The sequence below is a fragment of the Mesoplodon bidens genome (genome assembly GCF_964165515.1).
Source record: "Mesoplodon bidens genome assembly, chromosome: 2".
In the NCBI taxonomy this organism is placed as follows: domain Eukaryota; kingdom Metazoa; phylum Chordata; class Mammalia; order Artiodactyla; family Ziphiidae; genus Mesoplodon; species Mesoplodon bidens.
The window spans coordinates 56,864,191-56,875,169 of NC_138177.1; the positions used below are offsets into that span (position 1 = coordinate 56,864,191).

At 40.9% G+C, this 10,979-nt stretch overlaps 1 long non-coding RNA gene across 1 annotated transcript; it reads right to left on the reverse strand.

Moving 5' to 3' along the window:
- Positions 1-202: 202 nt before the first annotated feature.
- Positions 203-10,518, reverse strand: LOC308611772. Its single transcript, XR_014015026.1, has 3 exons — positions 10,408-10,518; positions 874-995; positions 203-452 (listed from the first exon to the last, which is right to left on the reverse strand). It is a non-coding gene; the product is annotated as an uncharacterized lncRNA (long non-coding RNA).
- Between the last annotated feature and the right edge of the window lie 461 nt (positions 10,519-10,979).

The window sequence follows — 10,979 nt, forward strand, 5'->3', positions numbered from 1 at the left end:
GGTATACTATAAGAAACAGTCACATGAAACACAATATTCTATTGCAAAATTAAGAGCAAAGGATGCTTTTCATAAGATCCACAATAAGTCATTTGGGAAACAACTGCTTTGTTTTTATCTTAAGGACATTATGCAACTTGCAACTGAGCATGTTTTCCCTTTTGCGTTGGATGCTAGGAAATTTAAGGGCCAGATTTGCCATCCCAGTCTTGAAATTGTACAAGCTGAGTATATACTTCCCTTTTTCTTATTTCTAGCTTCTATTTTCTTGGCTATTTTTTTCTTTCACTTGTACTCCTCCAATTTTTTATTTCAATCTTCCATATTATGAAAATATTTGAAAATTACCTCTATTCCTTTATAACACTAGTTGGAGTTTCTGGTTCCAGCACCTCTTCACTTCCTCTTGGTTTATTCCCTCATTTTGATAGAGCACCCCCTCCAGTAGCTTCCTGAGACAAAGCGAAATGAGAAGTAATTTTTTGAGGTCTTGCTTATTTGAAATTATCTTATTCTACCTTCACACTTGATAGTTTAGCTGGTCACAGAAAATTCTTTTTTGTGTGCTAACTGGGCAAGGAAAAGTGGCTTTTTTGTTTGTTTCATTATGTTCAAAATTTAGCTACTCTAATACTATCATACTGATTAAATTATCAGAACAGAGAAATAACTCTGAACCACTTATCTGAACCTTAATACTATGTAATATATAAAAATTAACACTGTATGAAAAGAAACTTTAGAGTTCTGGCTTTATTTTTCCAAAACATTTGGATACCTATTTTTCTATGTTGTTTAACTTCCTTACTCTTTTCTCTTTTTTATTATAGATGTCATGTGACAAGATGGTGTATATAGGACAATATTACTCACTTTTTTGGTATTTTGCTCCCTGTTGACTCATTCATTCATCATTCAATAAACATCTCTCCCTTTCTCAATTTCCCCATCTTGTTTCCCTTCTCTTCTCCATTGCCACTCTTTCTTTCCTCTCTCTGAGAAAAATCCAAAAAATGAAGACCCGTAATTAACCAAAAGACAAATTAGGAGAGTAATTATTCCCTTGAGCCCATAGGTCAGATCCAGCCACGTGCATCTGCATTCTTTTTTTTAAAATTAATTAATTTTATTTTTTTTGGTTGCACTGTTAGTCGTGGCACGCAGGGTCTTCATTGAGGCATGTGGGATCTTTCCTTGCGGTGCGTGGGCTCTGTAGTCGTGGTACGTGGGCTCCAGGGTGCATGGGCTCTGTAGTTTGCAGCACGCAGGCTCTCTAGTTGAGGTGTGTGAGCTCAGTAGTTGTGGCACATGGGCTTAGTTGCCCCATGGCATGTGGGATCTTAGTTCCCCAAACAGGGATTGAACCCCCATCCCCTGCATTGGAAGGCGGATTCTTTACCATTAGACCTCCAGGGAAGTCCCTGAATCTGCATTTTTTTTAAGCTTTTATGTATTTTATTTTTTTGGCTGTGTCGGGTCTTAGTTGCAGCATGCAGGATCCTCGTTGAGGCACGCGGGATCTTTTGTTGAGGTGCACAGGCTTCTCTCTAGTTGTGGCACGCAGGCTCCAGGGCATGTGGGCTCTGTAGTTGTGCATGTGGGCTCCAGGGCGTGTGGGCTCTGTAGTTGTGGTGTGTGGGCTCCAGAGCGTGTGGGCTCTGTAGTCTGCGGCACGCGGGCTCTCTCGTTGAGGCACACAAGCTCAGCAGTTGTGGCATGCAGGCTTAGCTGCCCTGTGGCATGTGGGATCTTAGTTCCCCGACCAGGGACAGAACCCCCATCCCCTGCACTGGAAGGCAGATTCTTTACCACTGGACCACCAGGGAAGTCCCCACATCTGCATTCTTAAAGACAATTCTCTCCTCTACATGGACAGCTGTAATATCTGACTTAAAAATAACTTCTGAAGATTTCAACTATAAAGAATTGGGCTCAACACCTCTAATTATTAGAGAAATGCAAATCAAAACTACAGTGAGGTATCACCTCACACCAGTCAGAATGGCCATCATCAAAAAGGCTACCAACAATAAGTGCTGGAGAGGATGTGGAGAAAAGGGAACCCTCCTACACTGTGTTGGTGGGAATGAAAATTGGTGCAGCCACTATGGAGAACAGTATGGAGCTTCCTTAAAAAACTAAAAATAGAGTTAGCATATGATCCAGCAATTCCACTCCAGGGCATATATCTGGAAAAGACAAAAACTCTAATTCGAAAATATGCGTGCACCCCAATGTTCACAGCAGCACTATTTACAATAGCCAAGACATGGAAACAAGCCAAATGTCCATTAACAGATGAATGGATAAAGAAGATGTGGTGTGTGTATATATATATATACATATATATATATAAAATATATATATATATTCACATATACACACACAATGGAATATTACTCAGCCATAAAAAGAAGGAAATAGTGCCATTTGCAGCAACATGGATGAACCCAGAGATAATCATACTAAATGAAGCAAGTCAAACAGAGAAAGACAAATATTACATGATATCACTTATATGTGGAATCTAAAATATTATACACACACACACAAAAAAAACTAAAATATGATACAAATGAACTTATTTACAAAACAAAAACAGACTCACAGACATAGAAAACAAACTTATGGTTACCAAAGGGGAAGGTAGTCGAGGGACAAATTAGGACTTTGGGATTAACAGATACACACTACTATATATAAACTAGATAGGGACTTGCCTGGTGGTCCAGTGGCTAAGACTCCACGCTCCCAGCACAGGGGGCCCTGGTTTGATCCCTGGTCAGAGAACTAGATCCCACATGCCGCAACAAAGACCAGTGCAGCCAAATAAATAAATAAATATTTTTAAAGATATTTAAAATAGATAAACAACAAGGACCTACTATATAGCACAGGGAACTATATTCAATATCTTGTAATAACCTATAGTGGAAAAGAATCCGAAAAAGAATATACATATGGCTAAATCACTTCACTGTACACCTGAAACTAACACAACTATAGTCAACTATACCTCAATTAAAAATTTTTTTTAAAGAATTAGGCTATGAGCAAGACACTGTGCCAAGTGCTTTAATCTCAAATTCTCCCTCATAGAGTTTTAATGAGACATGCATTTTGTTTCTTTTTTTTTTGCGGTACGCGGGCCTCTCACTGTCGTGGCCTCTCCCGTTGCGGAGCACAGGCTCCGGACGCGCAGGCCCAGCTGCCATGGCTCACGGGCCCAGCCGCTCCGTGGCATGTGGGATCTTCCCGGACCGGGGCACGAACCCGTGTCCCCTGCATCAGCAGGCAGACTCTCAACCACTGCGCCACCAGGGAAGCCCTTGTTTCATTTTTTATTCTGATTTTTATAGATAGGAAAACCAATGTTAAGAGAAATGAATTTGCCTGAAGTTTCATAGCTAAATGACAAAAGCAGTATTCAAATTTAGATCCAACTCTAAAACCTAGGTTTTTAAATGAGTTTTAAGTTTTAATCTAGTATTAACAATACTCTCAAAATTTACTTGAGAAAATCCAAGTCATTCTCAGATCACTCTCTGCTCAGCTTGAAACCATTCAAGTGAAAGTAAAATTTCATCCATTGAACAAATATTTCAGCTTCTTTTCTATGGAAGAGATGGTAATAAACAAATGAAGATGACATGGTCCTTGCCGTTGCTTATTTCAGGTGGGCAGAAACAATATTCCACTTTTAATATTCACTGAAAAGACTAAAATACAAGCTAGCAAGAGAAAATGTCTTAAGGATTTAGGCACATCAGGATATTTGGGGAGATGGACATAGGGTGAAGAAAAGTAAACATACATCAGGGAGATGGACAAAAACACAATAAAATCAATCCTTTATGTTTTGTTTGTAACACTTCTACCCAATATTTTAGAGTAATATATTCAAAATCTTAGGTTTGTTTCCATTACATTTTCTTTCCCACTAAAGTTATCAACCAGCTTACAAAAACAGCCCCAAAACCAGTGTACCAGCTATGTTTTATAAAGTCTTACTTCATTAATTTAATTTAAAATTCTATTTTCAGGAAAAGGATTGACTACAACAGGCACAAGTCAGCTTTCTGGGGTGGTGGAAATGTGCTGCCTTTATTGTGGAAATGATTACATGACTGTGTTTGTCAAAATTCATAGATTTTATACCTAAAATGATGAATTTTACTACATGTAAATTACCTCAGTACACACCCGACTTAAAAAAAAAAAAAGTCTGAACTCTTAACTACCCAGCTAAAAATAAAAACAAAATTTAAAACACAATTTACAATTTAGGTACAAGACCAATTTTATTTTTATAAGTGAAGGAGGTCTAGTAATTTTTTGTATTTATTTATAATGCTAATAATCCAATGTTATATAATTCAATAAATATATCAATGTTTTAAAATAGGATATTAAAATGTTATATTTTTTAAAAATAAGGATTTGGATTGCAAAACATTTATTATAACCATAATGTTGTTAAAGCAATTCTATTTTTTTTTAATCTCAGAAAATAACAATCTAAGTCTGTTAAAAATTTCAAAGATTTAAACTTCCAGAATACTACCATAAATCCTGCTTACATAGTATGCTGAAAACTCCTCATTTAATACTTAAGGACAAAAAATTACCAGCTAGCTTCATTACTTGATAGATTCAACTGCGTTCTAAAACATAATTGTAGCTCAGCTTCCAAAAAAGGCAAAGAAAAAGAAATGATTGTTTTCAACAAAACTGGGTTTAAAAAAAACACTATTAAGAACACAGGAAAGGATAATTAAGTGATGTCTCTTCTTTATTAAGGCTTCAATAGAAGCAAATACACCCAAGAAACTATTTACAAAAGACCCAGCCTCAGAATTATTTTAGAGACCAAAGTCGCTTCCCTGCCACTGGAATTTGGCTTGTAAAAATAGTACCAAATTACACATCAAACTTCTCAGATTTTTATGATTCCTACTTTAATACCCTCTGTTTTTATTCTCCCGGACATACCAAAGGCCACCAAGTCAATTTAAATTAGGAGAGGTAATGTAATTCCAAGCCCTGGAAAACCTAGAAGAAATATACTGTTTAACAAGAAGAGTTCTCTTGCCTTGATTAAAGTAATATATCTGTGGCAGATGTCATTTGTCAAAAAATACATACCTGATTTTTTTCTAATATGGGAGAGGAGTGTGTTTTTATTTGTGGCTTTGATAAAAATACCCTTTTAAGTGTGTTGTGCTTGGTAAATCAACTTTTGGAAGAATGAACTATCCCTTAAGTGATAATATGTGACAACTCTCTGTAACAATTGCCCTCTCTCAAAGAAGTTCATCTTCCAAAATCTATCTTAAAATTTTCAGTTTTAAAAGCTTGTCAGGCTTGACTATATCTCTTGAATGTCAATAACAATCTGATTTTGTCCATGTGTTTTTTTTGAATGTTTTCTAATGTTTTTATCTTTAATAATACGTAACAATGAAAAACAGCATAAATATCTATGAGACAGAAAGTATGCAAAGCATTACTTTGTTAGGAATGACTATCTGGATATTAAAGGACAATTAACTTGCTAAAAACAAATGCTCTGAAACTGTTCACGAAAAAATGCTGAAGGACTGGCATAATGATATCCACGATAACTGTATAAGGTGTCCTAGGATGCAGGAGAACAGTGCCAATTAGGCAAAAATTACTCTCAGAATTTTTATTCTTTCTAAAATGGTAACCAAGTAAATAAATTTAACAAACAGTATTTATTAAAAGTACATAGATCATGGAAGTACTTTTAAATAAGCAATCTCTGGGATGTGGGTTCACAAGATTCAACCAAGTGAAATCCCTGCAGTGAGTTCCTTCTTTTGGGGGGATGGGTAGAGAGGTTAGAGCTCTAAAATGACAGTGACAATGATGGCAGGAGTCAAGAGTAAATGATAAGAAAGGTTGGTCCTAGGGCTTCCCTGCTGGCGCAGTGGTTGAGAGTCCGCCTCCCGATGCAGGGGACACGGGTTCGTGCCCCGGCCCGGGAAGATCCCACATGCCGCGGAGCGGCTAGACCCATGAGCCATGGCCGCTGAGCCTGCGTGTCCGGAGCCTGTGCTCCGCAACAGGAGAGGCCACAACAGTGAGAGGCCCGCGTACTGCAAAAAAAAAAAAAAGACAGGTTGGTCCTAAGGAGGGAGCTGAGAGAAGGGAAGCTCATGGGCTCTCTGGGCTGTACCATCAGGGCTTGGTGTCTTCAAAGATTTCAAGGAGGAGGATAAAGAAGGAGTCAGGTAAGACTTGCTAGTGTGGTGGAAATTAGTTCAAAGAGTTACATGCCTAGAAAATCAGAATGCTTGGAGTATAATCAGGAGGCTGGGAAGTTATTGTAAGGAAGAAAATGGCTGTGTTGTGTGTGCTATTGGGAAAGGGATTCTGAGTTGGTTACTGATATTCAAACACCCGCACTAATTAGGTGTTCATCTGGTATGAGTGGGGTGAACTTTGATAGACATTGCAGGTGAGGGGGAAAAGATCCAGGGTTAAAGCTACTTTGCGAAACCTAGAGTGGGACGGAGACATTGTGAAATAACATTAAAAGCATGAGCTTTGGAAATCAAATGGATCTGAATGATAATTTACTAACCAGATATTTGGTCAAATATTATTCTGGGCGTTTCTGTGAGGTGGGTTTTCAATGAGATTAACACTTAAATTGGTAGACGACTAAAGCAGATTGTCCTGTATAACGTAGGTGGCCCTCAGTCAGTTGAAGGCCTGAAGAGACAAAAAGGCTGACTCTCCTCGAGTAAGAGGGAATTCTTCCTGCCTCATGGCCTTCAAACTGGAACATCAGCCTTTTCCCGCCTTTTGGACCCAGAATGGAATGATACCTTTGGCTCTCCTGGGTCTCCGGATTGCAATTCACCCTGCAGATTTTGGGACTTGCCAACCTCCATAAGCAAATGAGCCAATTCCTTATATCCTTATAATAAATCTCTCTATATATGTATATATTATATATACGCACACATATATCCACATCCTATTGGTTCTGTTTCTTTGGAGAACCCTAATACAACCTGGGTTCAAATCATGGCTGTTTAATAACTGTGTGACCTTAAGCAAGCCCTTTAACCTCCCTGAGCCTATAAAATGGAAATAATTAAAAATCCATTTAGCACATGATTGTAACAAGGATTAACTGAAATAATTTCACAAAGCATTGAGCACAGTATCTGACACATAGTGATCAATAAATGGAACTTGTTGTCGACATTATTTTTATTATTATTATAGAAGGCTCTCTTTTGAGGAAAAAATGCAGGTAAAACAGGACCTAAAGATGTATTTTTGGTGAGGGTGGTAGGAACGTGTGTAGGAATTGTCAAAGCTTTACCTAGTCAACAGCAAAGAGTCCCTTGTTCTTTCCTTCTAGTGTTCTCCCCTATTTTCACGAAAGCTACTTCTCTGTTTCATCTCTCATGTAACTCTTTGTATGGGAAAATTCAGCTGAACCACTTTCTAAAACCCTAATTAAAATCTTGTTAAAAAGTCTTCCCTGGTGGCGCAGTGGTTGAGAGTCCGCCTGCCGATGCAGGGGACACAGGTTCGTGCCCAGGTCCGGGAAGATCCCATATGCCGCGGAGTAGCTGGGCCTGTGAGCCATGGCCGCTGAGCCTGCGCGTCCGGAGCCTGTGCTCCGCAACGGGAGAGGCCGCAACAGTGAGAGGCTCGCGTACTGCAAAAAAAAAAAAAAAAAACCTTGTTAAATAATCTTCCAAATATACATCATTTTTTCTTGACTTAAACACAGCGGATGTAAAAATGTGGCCCTATTGATTTAGGATGTTGCAGTGGTACTGAGTTTTTACAGAAAATATTAGTAATCACTGTAATGCATGATGTATTTTCAAAACTAAATCTCTCATAGCAATTTATTTTGCTGTCAGCCTTTCATAAAATTAAGTGTGGCATCAATTCCAGTTTACTAAGAGTTTTGGCTAGTAACACTTTACTGTAAAAATCCCCTCCTTTTGACAATTTTAAGGAAGAGAATAATATCTTCATTTTATATTCTTAAATCTTTTCTCAGGATAAGCATGAAATATCATTGTGCAGAAACTGATTCCATTTCAGATGTAAACATTTCATTTAGTAACCAGTCTTAACTATCCACAGATGCAGTGGAGGTTCTGAAATTCCCATTTTTTAAAAGAGTAAAGACTGGCCAATTCCTCGGTGAAAAGAACCTGACTAATGCCAGTGTGTGGATTAGTTCTGGCCTGGAGAGCAGACAAAGTTCTATCATCTTGAATCTAAAACTACAGCATACTACTGAGATCCCAAAATAACTTAAGAGTCTGGTCGTTGGTTTTATTTGCCTTGGCTCCTTCCTCATGGGTGGTGGTGGTGGGACTGGGGGAGAGGTTAAGGTGGGCCTGGAAAAGAAGGGAACTGTGTCCCCTACAGCAGCAATATAGGTCCACTGCCCAGTCCTCTCAACTATAAAAAAAACTCTCTCTTCCCCAAATGGGCAATCTGGTTTGGAAAACTCACATTTACTCAATGAAACAAAACTACAAAAACTGTAGCTCTTACTACATGCTAGCCCTATTCTAGATGCTAGAGATACAAAGATAGATACTAGTTCATAGCCCCAAGAGTTTAGTCTAGTGGGAGAAACATGTAAGTGAACAATCATAGCACAGTGAACAACTGAATAACAGATGTGACTCAAAGAAAGCAGGGACAACTTGGGGAAAGGTAAGAGTTCACAGAAATGCTAACAGGCTGTCTTCAGGATGCAGGTGGTCCATTCCAAGGTTAAGTATTTTTAAAGCAAGAACTCAATTTCCAGACTAAAAACCTTAAATTTCTGAACGTGAAAACTTTACATTCAGGTTCTTATAATCTATTATATACACACACAACAATAACCCACACAAATTAGCTCCGTTTGAGAACATGATTCATCATCATTCACACCTGCTCAATTTAAGTCCCTCCCCAAATACGCATTACACTGAGGAATATGTGGTAGCAACTCCCCAAAATTAGGACAGAGAGACTTTTGTTGCTATAGAACAATATAAAACACTACGCATAACCCTGGATGTATTCAGTTGTTGGACTGTAAACTGTTAGTCCTTTTTAAACTGTTAAGATGTATACCGAATAAGGAATAATGCCCTAAACTCTTGGGGTTTCCATATTTATATCTGAAAAATCTCCAATTTACCAAGGCCAATGTGGTATTTCTGGAAAAAAAAATGAAAACTACACATTTATGGATTTCTGTCATTCATTCATGTCATAATGCTAAAAGCTACCTTTATTCCACAACTTTCCCCCATTTCTTTCTAAGAAAAGGGCATATGAAAGGTTTTTTTTTTAAGGTTATAGGCTTCAAAAACTTGCATTACAAATTTGAATGATCCAACAATTAGAAAATGTTCCCCTACTACCATCTGACATTCCCAGCTTATCATTCTATTTAATATTCTTTTGTAACATCTAACACCCTTCACCTAACAAGGTCAAAGGTTCCTTGAACACTGTTTTATAAGCTGCCTACACAGACAATCCCTGTGAAACCTGAGGATGCCACACCAACAGAATGCAGATCACTGTGATACGTCAGACCGCTGTGCAAAGTCAAAATTGTAGTTCACTTTACGCTGACAGCTTCTTTCCATAACTCCCTCCCCTCCCCCGGCCTCCCCCCGCCCCAAAGAACGGGAAAGTGTCGATTTTATAAGACGTCTGGCCCTGCTTTCTTTAAAACGAAGCTTTTATCTGATTCCTGGAAAGTCACCTCGGTACTCCCAGGGCTCAGGATGCAGCGCCTGTTTCTGACCATGGGCGCTGTCTCCTCAACCGGTGACCTTCAGGCCTCTGTGCTTACCCCGACCCCTGGACGGCCTTCACACCACCGAAGGCACCATCCCTACCACTGCCACTGATTCAGACACGGCGGCTCAGTGGGGGCCCGGCCGCCCCCCCAAACCACTGTTGGCGACGCCGGCCAAGCCCGGGGCCCCGCTCAGAAAGGCTGAGCGACCGCCCCACCGAGGTCACCCAGGACCGACGCCCCGATGGGCTCGGTCCACACCGCCTGCCCGAGCCCTCGCCGAGCCCCGCTCCTGTTCTGACTTCAGTCCACACCGCACCCCATCCACCAGGGAACTTTCCAGAACCCTGGCCCTCTCTGGGAAGTCCCGAGTCGCATTTAGGAGGGAACCCCAATTCGTTTATTGAACGCCTCCGCTGAGCCCAGGGCTGGGCTGGCACGCGGAGGAGACCCTTCGCCCTGGCCTAAGGAAGCGCCGGCGTTCCAGCGGCTCGGGCCGGGACCCGTCCTCCAGGAGGCCCAACAGCGGGGCAGCAAGGAACCGGGAGAACCGCGCCCCCAGCCCCCATGTCCCCTCTGCCCGCCTTTACCTCGCCGGACCCCACCAGGGCCGCCGGAGCTAAAATTAGAAACGAGCGCTACGCGCGCTCACGTGCACACTGCGCAGCTGGGCAGGAGCCGCGGCCCGGGTGAGTCACGGCCCCGCCCCCGCCCGCCGAGGACGCGCTGACGTCAGCCGCTTTCCCGAAAGGTGACGTAAGCGCGCCTCGGGAAGGCCGCTAGGCCGGCCGTAGAACGTTCACTGAGTTTCGATGCCTTAAAGGGACCAGTCCTTAGATCGAGAAAAACGTGGGGAGATGACCCCAATCACCCATCCGTAGAGTCGGAGCCCGTTTTATATCCCTTTGTACTGAGAAAAGTTGATTGTTGAGATAGGGATGAAAAAACGAGAGCAACTGAGCCTCATCGGAGGCTCCCAGAAGCCCCAGAACCTCCTCCTGGAAGCCCTCCTTGATTAACCAGAATCTGATCTTGACCCAAAAGTCAGGAAGTTTTCCGTGGCCCTTGACTTCCTACCCCTTCACTTATAGCCTCTGCCCATATGCTTACACCTCTACTGATGAGAAAGGCTGTGGTTTGAATGTTTATTGATGTAATTTAT